The sequence below is a fragment of the Melanerpes formicivorus genome, unplaced genomic scaffold (genome assembly GCF_026170545.1).
Source record: "Melanerpes formicivorus ecotype bairdi unplaced genomic scaffold, bMelFor1.0.p_v2 SCAF_18, whole genome shotgun sequence".
NCBI classification, from domain to species: Eukaryota; Metazoa; Chordata; class Aves; order Piciformes; family Picidae; genus Melanerpes; species Melanerpes formicivorus.
The window spans coordinates 9,550,179-9,568,098 of record NW_027142370.1 but is presented as its reverse complement, the minus strand read 5'-3'; positions in this window follow the sequence as shown (position 1 = coordinate 9,568,098).

Below are 17,920 nucleotides of genomic sequence, written 5' to 3'. Positions count from 1 at the left end.
TTGTTGCTTCTGGACCTGATTCAGGTGGCCACTGAGAGGGGAAATAAACATCTAAAAACAGCATGCACCCACACTGGTCCCACCAGTACAGCCCTGAGGGAATAAAAAGAAAAGAAAAATGAGAAGCTTTGCAAAATGACTGTTTTGAAAGGTATTATATTTATATGCTTAGCTCACCCTTATTCACATTCAGGAGCTACCCAGGATTTTTATGAATCAAATTAATTTACTATTCAATTAAAAAGCAAGAAGGAATGTGAGAGCTCTATTACAGCAGCTACATCAGACTCACACCCCCACGGGTGCACAGACACTCAATTTAAAAAGCAATGAGCTCTCTGTCCACAGGTAACATATGTCTCCAGAAATTATTTACTTTGGGGAGAAATTAGATGTAAGAAATTTGCTTAGCAGAAGAGTGAGAGGGAATCAAGCTGCAGCCTTCGAGAGCAGAGATAATAGGTTGTGCCTTTTTCGTGCTTCTCCATTCTTCCACTGTTAATTGACTCAGGGCCACCTGCTTCTGAGCAGTGAGCAGGAACCAAGTCAACATCATTTGCACACCCTAGAATCATAGAATCAAAGAATCAGCAAGGTTGGAAAAGACCTCAAAGATCATCAAGTCCAACCTGTCACCCAACACCTCATGACTACTAAACCATGGCACCAAGAGCCACATCCAATCCTCTTTTGAACACCTCCAGGGATGGTGACTCCACCACCTCCCTGGGCAGCACGTTCCAATGGCCAACAACTCTCTCTGGGAAGAACTTTCTCTTCACCTTAAACCTAAACTTCCCCTGGTGCAGCTTGAGGCTGTGTCCTCTTCTTCTGGTGCTGGTTGCCTGGGAGAAGAGACCAAGGCCCACCTGGCTACAACCTCCCTTCAGGGAGTTGTAGGCAGCAAGAAGGTCTCCCCTGAGCCTCCTCTTCTCCAGACTAAGCAACCCCAGCTCCCTCAGTCTCTCCTCATAAGGCTTGTGTTCCAAACCCCTCACCAGTTTTGTTGCCCTTTGTTGAACAGAAACCACCACTGTGATCTGGACACTGTGTGTGTGTACAAACAGTGCATGTGCAGGACCCGGGCATTTACATCTGAGTGGAACCTTATGGATGCGAGGCCAGGCAAAGAAAGATCTGCACATTTTGCTTGGGCACCTGAAGCTTCTCCTGTTCCTTTTCCTGGATCTCCTTATTTGTGATTTATTTCTGAAGACTAAATTAAGTTTTTAAGTAAACAGTTGCCGTGTAACAAGCTAATTTGGGAACTGTGTAACTCATTTCTCACCCTTCTAGATAGGGAAAATATTAAATTAGCATTCTGCCCATGTTAATTTTTAATTTAAAGCCTTTAGCCAAAGCACAATGGACTTTTGACACACAAATATTAAAAAATAAATTTCCTGAGTTCATTATCTGATAATTAGAACTAAATAACATCTTAACTGAGGGACAAACCCCACGCAAAGCAAGTCAGTTCCATTTAAGATTCCATTAGAAAAGTGTTTGAGCTGGTATGTAATGGACCATAAAATTTAATTTGGAAATGATATTACCAAAAATGATGGAATGATACCAGTCACAAAAGGACATGTAGGCAGCCCTCATCTTTTCATTTGGCGTGATGTTCTTCTATTGATTGTGTAGAATTAGAAAGGAATTACTTAATATTGCAGAGAATAACATATGTAGGGTGGCTTTTTTTTTTCCCCCCCCTCCCTTCCCCCTTTTTCTCCAGCTCCTCGGTATTTAAAAGTCAGAATTGACCAGTGTAGCTCCATGTAATTACAAAGATTTCCTTATCTTAGCCTATTTGCTGAAGTCATCCTAAAGAAAGGGTCCCCTAATCCATTGGCTGTCTCATATCTCATTTACATTGGTGGTAATCCCCATCCTATCTCAGCATTTAGGTAATGACTTTGGGATTAAATTGCACTTCTTGCAATTCTTTACTTTCGAATCTCTACAAGCTATCAGCGGGGCCGGGCTGAATAGGGCTATCAGAGGAGTGGGAAGGCAGCTGGGGAGGTAAGGCTCCGACTTGAAAGTGAAATTAACTTTCTCCATAATAGGGTTTTAAGAACAGGGTGGGGGTGAAAAAAAACCCACCTCGACTCCGTGTTGCAAAGTATTTTAGGATGTTATAAAAAAGATGCCAGGATTAAGTTATATTAAGCTGCCTTAAAGCAGTGTATTTAGCAACTTGTGCTGCGTTTATAGCCAAGGTGGCTTTAGGGAGTCGTTTTCAGATAGTTATCAGGCTGAAAGACCTGCAAATGTCAGGTGGGGCTGAAATTCTGCTTTGTGGAAAGCTCTGAAGAGCACTGCTCCCTGCCACCAGGATCACCTCCCTGCATTTCGTTTCATTTATCACACTCAGTGAGAAAAATCTGCCCTCTGCTATGGCCTGGTATGGTATTGACAATTGAAAACCATTAATTGGAAAGTTTACAACTTCAGCTCAAACTCACCCAGATACTTCAGCACATTTCCAGTGGGAAGCACGGGAATAATTTTACTGAAAGCAAGAAGCAGCAATATGAACTCAAAAGTCATGCTGTATTTACATATGGCTTGCTTTAAATCTTGCTGAAGTTGGGCTTCAAGACCAAATTTGTCATGGCAGAGACAAATCTGCCTCCTTTATCTGCCCCAAATACCCACAGTCATGCAAAATCTGTGCCTGTACTGGTTAGATAAAATTAAATCATATCTATTATTAGGGCTATGGCATCACTATGGATATACAGAGTGTCCTATACATGTTGCTGCACAAAGCTCCACCATAGAGGCATAGAATGCTTTGGGTGGGAAGGAACCTTCAAGATCATCTGGTTCCAATGTCCCTGCCATGGGCAGGAACACCTCCTACTAGAGCAGCTATCTCTAGGTCCCATCTAACCTGTCTTTGAACATTGCCAGGCTTGGAGCTTCCACAGCTTCTCTGGACAACCTGTTCCAGTGCCTCACCACCCTCATGGGGAAGAATTTCCCCCTAACATCTGAGTGGCTGTTTCTAGGCTCTTTGTTAGCAATCCCTTAAGCAACAAAATCCAACCACAGAGAAAAGCTGAAATCTTTTCCCAATAAGAGATGCCAGCATGTCAAAGAGCTGGCTTCTGCAGCATGTTCCACTCACAGGGTGCCAAGGTGAGGATGTTGCTTTTGGCACCCATGGAAAGTTATTGTTTTGCTCTAGGCAACCTGCTAAGGAATTGGTCAGCTAAGGAATCCTGCACTCTGCACGTGTCCAGCAGCTGCCTTCAGAACAGTGGCTGCAGCAACACAGCACCCCCAAGTCTTTGTCAGCACTGCTCTCTAGCCAGCCTGGATTTGTGTCTGGAATTGCCCTGAGCCAGGTGTAGGACATCCTTTACCTGGCATAAAGATCCTCTTTCCAGTCTAAGGCAGAGCAAAGCTATACCTCCCCAGCTGTTGCAAGCCAAGGTCACATCTGTTTACAAGAACAGCAAATATTTGCAAGTGATGTGCACATTTTTCTTACAAACAAGATTTGACAACAGCATTGAAGCAGCATTTGAAAGGATCTTCTCCACAGGCACACCTAAGGCAGTGCACAAAGGCAACTCTGGCTTCTGCTACAGCCCCCAGAGATAACAGACACCATTAAGCCCATAATGGCTGGCGTGTGCTCGTCCCAGGGTGTTCAGCCCATTTCCCATCTCCTGGCTGTCTTTTTCATCCCCTTGGCTCTGTGGCTCAGCTCAGTTGTATCCAATGATGGGTGATAATTGGAAGCCCTCCTCCTGCCATTCTCCAGAATGATACAGAAATTAATTCTTGTAGAGCGCGCATCGCAGACACCAAGGGAAGTTGACCCTATCAATTTACATACACTATGGGGCCCTGCTATCACACTGCAGCCAGCAAACAGCTCCTCTTATCTGGGAAAGACCCTCATTTGTTATTTCTTGCTGAATACACCCACTCCCATTATTTCTGTAATTCTTTGCAATAATAGACCCTACCCTAATGAAACCTGCATTATGAGAAGGTTACAGTCCTGACCCAAAGACCATTAGCTCTCTGCTCTCTTATTGCTACATATGTAATTGTGTAATTGATTTTAAAATTTACTTTTGTGTCCCCAAACTGTGAAGCAAGCAGCCCATTAAGTGGGAGAAAAATAATTAATACATCTATTAAAGTGGTCATGGTTGCAAGTTTAGGACACAACAAAGCCCAGCAAGAAAGACAAAAGTTGAGATGCTCATCGTGCTTCACTTGAAACAGAGAATCCTAGAATGGTTTGGGTTGGAAGGGACCTTTAAGATCATCCAGTTCCAACCCCACTGCCATGGGCAGGGACACCTTCCACTAGACCAGCTTGCTCAAGGATCCATCCAACCTGGCCTTGAACACCACCAGGAAGGGGCCAGCCAAAACGTTATGCAGAGGATGGACGTTTTCAAGACCCAACAAACAGCTCATCACAACTCTGTAGGATGTAGCTGGTAGGCAGGCATGCAATTTTATACCCAGTCTGTGAATCTAGAACATGCTGAGCAGCACAGGTTCACTTTCTGTAGCCAAACCCACACATCTAGTGCTACTTTGCAAGTCCTTGAAGGCAGCAGGTGCCTCAAGGCTCTAGCACCATAGCTGGCAGCCACTTGGGGCTTCCCTGGGGATGCTGAAATACCACCAATACTTGGGGGCAGCTGTGGCATACCCCAGGGAACCTTCTGACAAGAGCAGTGAGCTTCTGTCAAGGAGACTGTTGACTCTGAGGGTGATATTTATTTCATCATGTGTTGGTATTGGTGTCAACTGTGAACTGAGTCAATACCATGAAGTGTGCTCTGGAGACTGAGACTCTCCCAGAAAACTCTTAAGTTCTACACATATGGAAGAAAATTGACATCTGAATCCTTAGGATTGTTGCCAGCAGCTTCTGCCTCACCTGCTTCTGGATTAAAGTAGGAGCCAAGGCTTTTCCCATCTCCACACAGGTTCATAGTCCCACCCAGAATCACTCATTATCACAGAACCATCCCACATGGAGATGCCTCTATGGCATTAGATTTGTGAGACGAGTTGAGGAAAAGGCAGTTGTGTAATTTGCACACAAAGTGGTTGGAATTGATCTAAAACAAACCTTTAACTTTCAAACTGGTTTAAATGGAGAAAGGACCATTGGATAATTACATCATTTAACACATTGATTGTCCAAAAGTCAATCCTAATGATTTCAGAAAGAGAGGGCATTGTGCTTTCCTCATTTTTAAGGAAAGATTTTTGCTCGGTGCAGAGGAGTAAATGGTGGCTTCTTTAGAAGAGACAATGTAGAGGAGCTGAAGAAAACAAAAGTTTCATTATGGCAAACAAGGCTTAATTCACAAAAGCTAAAAAAAAAAGAAGAAATCACACAAAAAAAATAATCAATGGGACATAATTAAACTGGGTGCATCTCCTCTTACAGTACAACTGAGTAGAAGAAACTTACACGACCTGTGTGCAGGCAGAATACACAATTGAAGAGGCAGTTTCTAGCCTTAGTCTGACCACATCTACATTTACCTTGAAGTTGTGTGTCCTGTCCCATAGAGCCTATCTTTGTCACTTGAGCTTTACCTAAAAGGTGCCACAATGAAAACCCTAAGATTACATTTTCCCTTTTCATCCACCTGCTCATACAATACTCTATTATCAATGAGAATGGAGAATCAAACAATTGCTTTGGTTGGAAAAGATCATCCAAGATCATCCAGTCCAACCACCAGCCCAACACCACTATGGCCACTAAACCACGTCCCAAAGTGCCATGGCCACAGGTTTCTTGAGCACCTCCAGGGATGGTGACTCCACCACCTCCCTGGGCAGCCTCTTCCAATCCCTGACCACTCTTGCAGCAAAGGAATTTTTCCTAATCTCCAACCTAAAGCTCCCCTGGCACAGTTTCAGGCCATTTCCTCTCATTCTATCACCTGATACTAGGGAGAAGAGACCAAGCCTCACCTCACTGCAATCTCCTTTCAGGGAGTTGTAGAGAGCAATGAGGTCTCCCCTCAGCCTCTTCTTCTCCAGACTGAACAACCCCAGCTTCCTCAGATGCTCCTCACCACCCTATTCTCCAGACCCTTCACCACTTTCATTGCCCTTCTCTGGACCTGCTCCAGCTCCTCAAAGTCCTTCTTGGAGTGAAGGGCCCAAAACTGAACCCAGGATTTGAGGGGCAGCCTCGGCAGTGCTGAGTACAGAGGGACAATCACTCCCCTACTCCTGGTGGGTCACAAGGACATTGGTAACAATATTTTGCCTGTATGTAAAAGTTGAGACCATTGGAGGGCAAGCTCTTCCTTTACTCCAATGGCTTCTCAAGGGGGATTCTTTACACCTGCCATGCAAAACCGAATGCTAGCCCAGGAACTCCAGACATTAGAACCCACTGTAACAAAAGTTGCAGTTGTTGAACTAAAGGAAGGTTCTTCAATCAATTCAGTCACACTACTGCAAATCCACGTGGACAATCTTAAATCAATTTGAACCTGGCTTATTTCAATTTGGCTTAATTCTAAAAGAAATCAATTTAAGCTGGAGCAATGTATGCAAGGTTTATACTTGTGCAACACTGTGCACAAAGGCATTTGCAAAAGTTTAAGCAAATCAACTTGGAAAGTAACTTCAGGTTCTGCCTACCTTCAGAGCACTTCACCAGGACAGAAGCATTGGCAGCTCTGTGCTTCAGATGCAGCTTCAAGGAGAGCAGAGGTTTGTTTCTTGAAGCACAGGAATTTCATTCCTATTAACAAATAACTGTTAAGCTTAAATTCATAGATTGATAGAATGGGTTGGGTTGGAAGGCACCTTTAACATCATCCAGTTCCAACCCCTCTGCCATGGGTAGGGACACCTCCCACCAGCCCCGGTTCCTCATCCTTGAACACGTCCAGTCATGGGACATCTGTAATCTCCCTGGGCAACCTGTTCCAATGTCTCACCACCCTCATAATAAAGAAATTCCTCCTGATCTCCAGTCTAAAATTGCCCTCCTCAAGCTTAAATTCATTTTCTCATGTGTAACAGTTTCTGCTCTCTTGGTTAGGTCTGCCTAGGTCTTGCACTCTGAGGGCACAGCGATAAACTCACCAAAGCCTGCTTGGTAGATTTGGCTTTAAATAAACTTGCATGACAAGTACAACTGAAAAGGTATCAGCTTTGAGTTCCTTCCTAAGGTCCCTAAGGATTGTCCCAAAATTCTGGAGAGTAAATTTAAGACAAGTTACATCCCAGAATCATAGAATTGTTTTGGTTGGAAAAGACCTTCAAGACTGAGCCCAACCATTCTCTAACTCTACCAAGCCTGGTGCTAAACCATCTCCCTCAGCACCACGTCTCTGCCTCTTTGTAATACATCCAGGGATAGGAATTCAACCACCTTCCTGAGCACCCTATGCCAGTCTTTGAGAAACTTTTCACAGGGAAGAAGTTTCTACTAATGTCCAATTTAAACCTCACCCAATGTAACTTGAGGCCATTTCCTCTGGTTCTAAAATAGAACACAATGTAGGGTGGCTCTTTCTGAGGCAGCAGAGGTTCAGCACTCTGCATTCAGTACTCAGCAGCTGCTTGTACTAAGGGTCAAGAACTTCACTCAAAGGCACCAACTATGCTTCAGAAAACATCATCAAACTGAACAGAAAATATGACAGCAGCACCATTTTTCAGCTGGAGCTCAGGATCTCAGGTAAGGTTATTGAGCAAAGCTCGGTAGAAAGTTTTCCTCTTCTAATATGTAGAAGTTTTTGGCAAAACCCCCACCATGGTACCAAGAATTTCAGACTTGCAAGACATCCCAACAGCAGGATTCTGCTACTGCTGCCCTTTGGTTTTGCTGAGTGACTGCAAACCTTTTCCAGTGGCAGAAAAGCAGCAGATTTCAACATCTTAGGGCAGTTATTAATCAGATGCCTGGCACTGACCTTCAGTGTTTTCTCACCCCAGTCATTTGCTGGCCTGGCTTTGCTCTGCCAGGGCTTGTCATGCATCTACCTACAATTTACCCTGTTTTATAAAACAAGGAGAAGACTCCAGCCCATCTCTACCCTAGCTGACTTCCACTCTCACCTGGAGCACCTGGCAGCAAGGTGGCAGGGAAGGCGGCATTGATGCTCCAGCCACTGAAGGAACAGTAGGAGACGTGTGCAGAAGTGACAGCATCATCTGAGTGCTGGCAGATTCTGCCTCCTGGGTGAAACAAGCAGGAGAAAGGGTAAGCTGTGAGCAGTGCAGGGCAAGCAGTGAACGCTGCAGAAAAGGTATTATCCCTTTTGTCCCAAATAACAAATGAAGACTGCAGAAATTCTGCATTCTTCTTCTTATCAACGTGGAAAAATACAGATAGCCACAGCTATTACACATAGCACTGTAGGAAGGCAAGAAGACATCTATTTGTTCTGAAATTCATCAGATAACTTCAGTAAATCACATGTCAAAATGTTTGTAAAAAGTGAGGGGGTTGGGGAAATGTTTCTTTTGCTTATGTTAAAGCTGAAGCAAGCAAAACGTATGGAATAAACCCGGACGCTTAATCACGGAGACAAACCTGAGGGAGATTACCCTGCTTTAAAAATATGGCTGCAACTTGCAGAGGCATTTTCAGAAGGGATTTGATTACAAAGTGCCCCATCAGAAATGCAATGAGAATTATGGAGAAGTATGCACATTAGTCAGCGAGCAAAATGGCTGGGGAGAGTTCGGAGAGCTGAGCGATTTAGCAAGAGCTGAGCTGTCTTAACACCAAAAAGTTGCGAGGAAACCATTTCTCCCACCGTTGCTTGGCCATCAGTCACTTGGAACAGCAGCTGTGTGGTGGGAGAACATTTGCTGCTTAGGCCAGGAGAAAACCCAGACCCTTCAGAGAATCACAGAATGGTAGGAGGTGGAAAGGACCTCTGGAGTTTGAGTCCAACCCTCCTGCCAAGGCAGGTTCCCCTAGAGAAGGTCACACAGGAACACATCCAGGTGGGTTTGGAACATCTCCAGAGATGGAGATTCCACAACCTTTCTGGGCAGCCTGTTCCAGTGCTCCAGCACCTTTAAATCAAAGTTCCTCCTCATGTTCAGATGGAACTTCTTATATTCCAGTTTGTGTCCATTACCCCTTGTCCTATCACTGGGCACCACTGAAGAAAGCCTGGTCCCAGCCTCCTGAAACTCACCCTTGAAGTAGCATTGATGAGATCCCCACTCAGTCTGCTCTTCTTCAGACTAAAAAGCCCAAATCCTCTCTGTCTTTCCTCATAAGACAGATGTTCAGTCTCCTCAACATCTGCACCCCTAAACTCTGATAATTTAGCACACACTGAGTGTGCTGGTTCCTGGACTTCTTAATTACATCTTTGCAAATCAAGTCCTAAAATCTTAGAACTGCAAAACATATTTACCTAGGTTAAACAACACCCACACCAGCCACAAAGCAAACAAACAAAACAAAACCAAGCCTCACAAACCAAGCCACAAGGCTGTTTGAACTCTTCTTTCCACTGAGCTTAGAAGCACCTTTGCTACTCCTCTCTGGGGGGCACCTTGACCGTTGCAAACCACTTTATTGGCACCACCAAGCACTCACACCAACGAGCACTCGCTCACCTGAGCAGTCACAGCAGGGTTGAGGAAGGCCATCGTGGTGATCCTCTAGGTACATGTCCAGTGGTGCTCAGAGGCATCCTACTGCCCAGCCCTGCCCATTGCTTGCTGCAGTTTGCTCTACCCTGATGTGCAACAAGGGAAGCATTCCTCACACAGGTTTGGTGAGAACCTGATGGAATGATCTCAGATACAGCTCAACTCAAAGCCCAGGCCCACTGTAAAAACAGAACCAATGGAAAACAATCATTATTAATTAGCTGACCCTTTCTGCATCCTATATTCCTGGTTTGGTCTCATGGATAATTTTTGTGTCCCATATTCCTGTTAATTTCATTCTCCAGGGCGCTTTTTGCATCCTATATTCCTGTTATTGTTGTACTCCTAGTTGCTTTTTGCACATAATATTCCCTTCACTTTTGTTCTTCTGGGTAATTTTCCCATCCTATATTCCTGGTTTGTCCTCCTGGGTAATGTTTGTGTCCCATATTCCTGTTAATTTTGCTCTGCAGGATACTTTTAGCATCTTATATTCTCCTTATTTTTATTCTCATGGATAAATTTTTGGATCCTATATTCCTGTTTTGTTCTCCAGGATAATTTCTGCATTCTAGGTTCCTTATATTTTTGTTCTGATGGACAATTTTGGCACCCTATCTTCCTGTTTTGTTGTGCAGGATACTTTCTGTGGGTTTTATAGTCCTGGTATTTGTGTTCTCCAGGGTACTTTTTGCATTCTATATTCCTGTTATTTTTGCACTCCAGCTCTTGGGAAGCAATTGTGCCGTTCAGGGGTGATTCCCCCCCACCCTCTCCTTCCCCGCCCCAGGGCTTGCATATGCTTGACACTACTTGGAAAAGTGACTAACAGGGTGTTCACTTTTACCAGGCCATTAATTGATAACACTTAATTAATCTGCCGTGTGAGAGATCAAATGAAGATTGTGTCCCACAACCAGCAACATCTATTGACTTTGTTATTCCAATTATGTGCCTGACCAGCACAGCCCTTTGGTATAAGGCTTCACCTTTGAATCACCCTCAGCGCACAACTAGATCAGCTGCTGGGGATCTGACCTGCAAAAGACCTTGACACTGCCCGAGCTCTGTGTGTGCTGGGAAATGTTCCACCTTCTGCTCGTCATAGCCAGCGTCCCCCCTTGTCCTCTGCAATTACATCGCTGTGTTGGACACAGCTCTCCGATAAGCAGCTGATAATTAGCGGTGAGCTCCGATTACAATTCAGCCTTTCCACCTTGGCAGGCTTTTTTTTGTTTCATTGGAGGGGTGCTTTGTTTTGGCGTGCTTTTTGGGTTTGTTTCCCTGGAAAGAATGCCTCGAAAAGAGCAATTAGTTTCGGCAGCAATTGGGTAAAGCGCGGCAGACAAAGAGAGCAAATTGCCTTCAGCAGACCATTTATAAATCAGCTGTGGGCTTCCAACTCGGGTTTTATTTTTGTTTGCCTGGGTTATCTACCACTAAATTGATGGGCAGCAGCATCAGAGGCAGTTTTGGTGTCGTTTACTGGAAGAAAACATAATTAAAAATAAATTCATCAGATTTCCTGTGGCTTTCTTCAAGAACAGTGAACAGCAGCAGCATAACAAGGAGCAGCAACTGACCTTCGCTGCGCGCTCATTTTGCTACTCCAAACCCACGGCTCTTCTCCCGTGGAAGTCAGCATAAAACCTGGAGCAGAAGGGCCCCAAAACTGCATAGCAAATCTCAGCTAACATCCACCTGCCATGAACATCACACAGCATTTTGTCAGACATGGATCTGACCAAGGCTAGGGATGGTTATTTTATGGTGTAATTTGCTTTAACGCAGCCTTTCTCCAACAACACATTCCCCAACCAGAGGTGGGGGGGTGGTGTACAAGGGTGACAGTGAATTGCACAAAGATGAATTCTTCAGGAAAGAAGTCAAAATACAGTCATAGATATTAAATATATATATATATATATCTCCAAACCAATCCACTTCTTATTTTTAAGCCAACCTCATTATCGGAGCATCGAACTTAGCAACATTAGCTGCTGCCATAGGAGGAGGAAGAAAGCAGACTGGTGGCTCAGAAACGCCTACAGATAACAAAAAAACACAGAGAATGAGACTATTTCAGGTCCATCCTGTCTGTTATTACAGCCTAGTGTGAAGTGAACCTGGAGATAGGATAGGATAGGATAGGATAGGATAGGATAGGATAGGATAGGATAGGATAGGATAGGATAGGATAGGATAGGATAGGATAGGATAGGATAGGATAGGATAGGATAGGATAGGATAGGATAGGATAGGACAGAATAGAATAGACCAGGTTGGAAGAGACCTTCAAGATCATCACATCCAACCCATCATCCAACACCACCTAATCAACTAAACCATGCAACCAAGCACCCCATCAAGTCTCCTCCTAAACACCTCCAATGATGGCGACTTCACCACCTCCCTGGGCAGCCCATCCCAAAGGGCAATCTCTCTGTCTGTGAAGAATTTCTTGCTAAAACCAAGCCTAAACTTCCCCCTGCACAGCTTGAGACTGTCCCGTCTTCTGGTGCTGATTTCCTGGGAGAAGAGACCAACCCCCACCTGGCTACCACCTCCCTTCAGGTAGTTGTAGACAGCAAGGTGGTCTCCTCTGAGCCTCCCCTTCTCCAGGCTAAGCAACCCCAGCTCCCTCAGTCTCTCCTCATAGGGCTTGTGTTCCAAACCCCTCCCCAGCTTTGTTGCCCTTCTCTGGATACGCTCCAGCAAATCCACATCTTTCCTAAACTGAGGGGCCCTGCTCCTGATTCTGATTCCACTGATGTAATGCCACTGAGGTAGCTCCTAATGGAAGCCTAGAGTGGTTTGGGTTGAAAGGGGCCTTGAAGATCACCTAGTTCAAAACTCCTGCCATGTGCAGGGATATCTTCCACTATATCAGGTTGCTCAAGGTCCCATGCAATCTCTCCTCCAGGGAGGGGGCACCCACAACTCCCCTAGGCAACCTGTTCCAGTGTCTCACCACCCTCACTGCAAAGAATCTCCAGCCTCAATCTACCCTCCTCTAACTCTGAAAATCTCAATCTGTAGAGTTTTAAGCTTGAAGGTGCTTTAAGGAGGCAGAGCATCAGCCTGCTGTGTTAGAAAATAAGAATATGATGTGCCTGATACCTACATTGGTCTTTAAATCATCAACATTTCTTGTTAAATAAGCACAAAGAAGAACTGGCTGCTAGATGAGCAGATGAGGCTCTCCCTTCCAGGTTGGTGTCTTTTAAACAGGGTTGCTGAACAGGGGTCAATCAAATCCTGATATTTTTTGCCACCATCCCCCCATAAAACAAACAGCTGTCAAACCATTTAATTGTCCTGATTAAATCCCACAGGGTTCCAGCAATGAAAGGCAGCCAAAAGTTCAAGCTAACAGCAGCTCACATACAGAGAAGTGATCTCTGAGACATTTTGTTTCCAAAGATAGGGAATTTTCTGACTCTTTCATAGTGTGCAGCAGGTTCTTTAACTTCTCCTTGCCCCTGCAGGGCTCTGCAGAGGAAATTCCCACAGAAAGGACCTCTTGGGAACACCATTGTGGGACCAGAAGTTCTGTAAATCAGCTGCACTCCTAATGTTGGGGTGAATCCTGACCCCACAGACTCCTGGCTGAGGCACAGCAACACCAAATGAACCAAAGGCAAATGAGAAACCTCCAAAGATAAATGAATATATGCCAAGGCTTGTGTGTGCTATCAAGCAATAAATACACTAGGAGTAGGAAGTGCAAAAAGTAATTAAGGTTAAGAAAGAGGCATATGCAAGCTATAAAACATTAGGTAGAGAGGAGGACTAGAAAGATTGCAGAAGGAAGTTAAGAGAGTGTAAAGGAAAAAAATTAATACAGGAGGCAGAGGAAGAGACAGTCAGGGAGATTGCATGAGAGGTTAAGATAAATAAGAAGATAATTTTCAGCTCAGGAGTCAGATGTTGGAGAAGTGTCTCTAAGAAATGGCAGAGGAATTCTGTTCTTAAAAGCAAAGGCTGGGCTAAAGCAGATCAAAATCAAGTATTTTTAACTCCATACTTGGACTCTCCCCATGGATAGAACTGAGCAGCTTTCCCAAGGGGCTGCAAAGTGGCCATCCCACGGGCACATGGTGCTATATTATGGTATATTAAGTTATATTATGGTACATTAAGGTGTATTATGGTATATTAAGATGTTGAGTTGCTGGAATGTGTCCAGAGAAGGGCAAAAAAGCTGGGGAGGGCTTAGGAGCACAGCCCTGTGAGGAGAGGCTGAGGGAGCTGGGGTTGCTTAGCCTGGAGAAGGGGAGGCTCAGGGGAGACCTTCTTGCTGTCTATAACTACCTGAAGAAAGGCTGTAGCCAGGTGGGGGTTGGCCTCTTCTCCCAGGCACCCAGCAGCAGAACAAGAGGACACAGTCTCAATCTGTGCAGGGGGAAGTTTAGGCTTGGTTTTAGCAAGAAATTCTTCACAGACAGAGAGATTGGCCATTGGAATGTCTTTATCAACCAACATCAAAGTGTGCTTGAAAAATCATAGAACTGTCTTGGTTGGGAAAGACCTTTCAGACCATTGAGTCCAACCTGGTGCTAAACCATGTCCCTCAGTATCACATCTCTCCCTCTTTGAAACACCTCCAAGGATGGGGATTCAACCACCTCCCTGGGCAGCCTGTTCCAGTCTTTCAGAGCCCCTTCATCAAGAAGTTTCTTCTGATACCCAATTTAAACCTCCCCTGGTGCAACCTGAGGCATTTCCTCTCATCTTGTCACTTGGTTACTAAGGAGAAGAGACCAATCCTGACCTGTATCCCTCCTTTCAGGGAGCTGTAGAGAGCCAGAAGTTCTCCCTTCAGCCCTGTTGCTCACAGGTGACACACTGGTACATGGACAGTGGTGGAGAGAACAGCATTACCTCTTTAGCTTAGGTCTGGTCGATGAAGCAGAGAGAAAGGTTGGCTGAGGCAGCAACTGGCTTCCTGCTTCTGCTGCTTATGCCTGACCACTTGAAAAACAGCCTGGTCACCTTTGGCACTGGGCTGAAGAGATGAGACTTGACTGAGACAGAGGACTCTCACCAAAAAAAAACCACAAATAAATAAAAATAAAAGTGTGAAGAATTGAAATGACAAGGTTGTGGTGATAGCTTGTTGAATGAATGAAGGGAGGGAATTGAAATTTACATTTATATAGCACTGTCCACCCAGACTGCATCACCCAGGACTAAGGAGCTCTCAGCAGACCGACTTCACCAGCACAGCTGTGCTGGGGAACGAAGCAGAATGGGACCAAACACCCTTTAGCTAGAAACAGGCCCTGCAAAAACAGTGCCAAAAGGCAAAGAACCAGGGTAAAGCTTTAAAAAAGGGTGGAAAACCGGGAACAAAAAGCAGCTCACTTCTTGCATGGAATGTTAGGAAGTGTACTGTGTCCAGTACAGGGCCACTCAGTTTAGGAAGCATGTTGAGCTGCTGGAAGGTGTCCAGAGAAGGACAATAAAGCTGGGGAGGGGTTTGGAGCACAGCCCTGTGAGGAGAGGCTGAGGGAGCTGGGGTTGCTTAGCCTGGAGAAGAGGAGGCTCAGGGGAGACCTTCTTCCTCTCTAACTGAAGGGAGGTTGTAGCCAGGTGGGGGATGGGCTCTTCTCCTAGGCAACTAGTGCCAGAACAAGAGGACACATTCTCAAGCTGTGCCAGGGGAGGTTTAGGCTGGATGTTAGGAAGAAGTTCTTCACAGAAAGAGAGATTGGCCATTGGGATGTGCTGCCCAGGGAGGTGGTGGAGTTGCCATCATTGGAGGTGTTTAGAAGGAGTCTGGATGGGGTGCTTGGTTGCATGGTTTAGTTGATTAGATGGTGTTGGATGATGGGTTGGACGTGATTATCTCAAAGTTCTCTTCCAACCTGGTTAATTCTATTCTACTCTATTATATTCTACTCTACTCTATTCTATTCTATTCTACTCTATTCTATAGTTTAAAACATAATTCCAGGAATGAAACGAAGAATACAAAACAAAATAACCAAATCCTTGTATCTACTCAAAGCCAGGAACAAGTATCCCACCATTCTAACAGTAAACAGCCACAGACATGGGTATTCCATAACCCAGCTGCTGCATCATTGCCTGTCCTCAAAGTCAGGAAGTTCTTTCTGAAGTATCACTTACATTTTCTTCCTTTCATTTCAGTCTATTGCTTCCTAATTGAGTTCTGCAGAACACGAGGCTCAGCTGACAAAACTGATCACTGTCCTCTCAATAACAGCTTTTTACACACTGGAAAGCTGGAATCACATCCCTGTTGGCCCTTGGTATGGCTAAAAGGTGGATCAGAACCTGCCTCTAATGACTTGACCTTCATTTTGCCTAGATATTGTGCTGCTGTTATCAGATGAGAAGACAGCACAGATGGGAAGACAGCACTGTTTGAAGGTCTGAACAGAGATCTTTCCTCTGTGTGTTTGTTTCTGTTCTTTGTGGTTCTTTTTTACCTGGAAGGAAGCACTGCTATTTCACAAGTACTAATTAATTCACAAGTACTAATTAATTCACCACTGTTTGTAACACTCTTACAATCCAGAGAAGCATTTTACCATTCTAACCTTTGTAACACAGGTTGGTTTGCAGCAGTTATGGCAGGTCCTTGCTCCTCAACATTAAGCTCTCTTCATTGTAATACAAGCAAACAAAAATGTCATCTCCAAGGCTGAGGGATGAATGTTGTGTTTGAAAATAGCTCAAATAATAAGTAAATAGAATTAATAATTACAGATTGAGTTGGGTTGAAAGGGACCCTCAAAGGTCATCTTGTCCAATCCCACTGCAGTCAGCAGGGACATCTCCAACTAGAGCAGGTTGCCCAGGACCACTTCAAGTCTGATCTTGAATGTACTAACCCTAACCCACCTCAACCATATCCCTGGGCAGCCTGTTCCAGCATTTCACCATTTGCATTGTGAAGAACTTCCTCCTGGTGTCCAGCCTAAATCTACCCTGGTCTGGTTGCAAACCATTGTTCCTCATCCTATCATAGTATCAGCCAGGGTTGGAAGGGACCACAAGGATCATTTAGTTCCAACTCCCCTGCCATGGGCAGGGACACCTCACACTAGATCAGGCTGGCCAGAGCTTCATCCAGCCTGGGCTTAAACACCTCCAGGGACAGGGCCTCAACCACCTCCCTGGACAACCCATTCCAGGGCTTCACCACTCTCATGGTGAAGAACTTCCTCCTCACCTCCAGCCTGAATCTCTACAATCTGAATCACTACAAGCCCTTCTAAACATTAGTTTAATAGAGAATACTTTTATGATAATTAAATTGCATAATAAAATAATTAATCACACAATTAAATAATTCCATAAACTATTTTTAAATAGATTAATAAATTAAATCCTTAAAAAGGTTAAGGTTTATTTCACAAAACAGGACTCACAGAAGACTTCTCCCTCTGCCTTGGGTGTGATGGATTCTGCTGATGTTTCTGACCAAAGACATTCCACACCACACCAGTTAACTTGCTCAGCTTTGCTGGAAGCACAGGGAGACAGCAAACCTTCCTTTCTCCTGAACTTTGTCCACTTAGCTCTGTTAAGTTCCCTCAATTAGCTCCCAGTGCCATGGAGCCAGGTTTGCAGCAGGTTTTCAACACAGGAGATTGCAGCAGCTCAGACAGAAATAATACAAATAAGGATCTCTGCTGGAGCAGGATTTAAATAAGTGGAAACGTTGCTGCTGCTCTGGAGGTGAAATTAGAGATGGGAGGAAAATGTTAAACTTCAAAGGTAAAATCAGATGGCTTCCACCTTGATAGCAGACTCATGGCCTGAGTTACAAAGTATTAGGGTAGCAGATCTCTATTGGGATAACACATCCATCATGGGATAACATACCTAGAAGAAGAAAGCCCATGTGTATAGGATCCAGATTGTGGAAACTATAGTGTAACATTAGGCAGAAGAAATCAGAGCTGGCAGACAAAGAGCAGAGGCTTGAAGGAATAAAGAATATCAAGAACTCTGTTGAGTACTGTTGAAGTCATAGACTCATTCTGGTTGCAAAAGACCCTTCAGATCATCAAGCCCAGCCATAAACCTAACACTGCCAAGTTCATCTCTAAACCGTGTCCCTGAGTACCACATCTACATGTCTTTTAGTTACCTCTACCCAACCACTTCCCTGGGCACCCTGATACCCCATGGGGCGCTAGAAAGAAAAGGCAAAAGAGGAAACTGTGAGTGGATGGCAAAGGAAAAGGCTGGAGATGTGCAGGAGTTTCCCTTAAATTCACCATGAGACATGCAA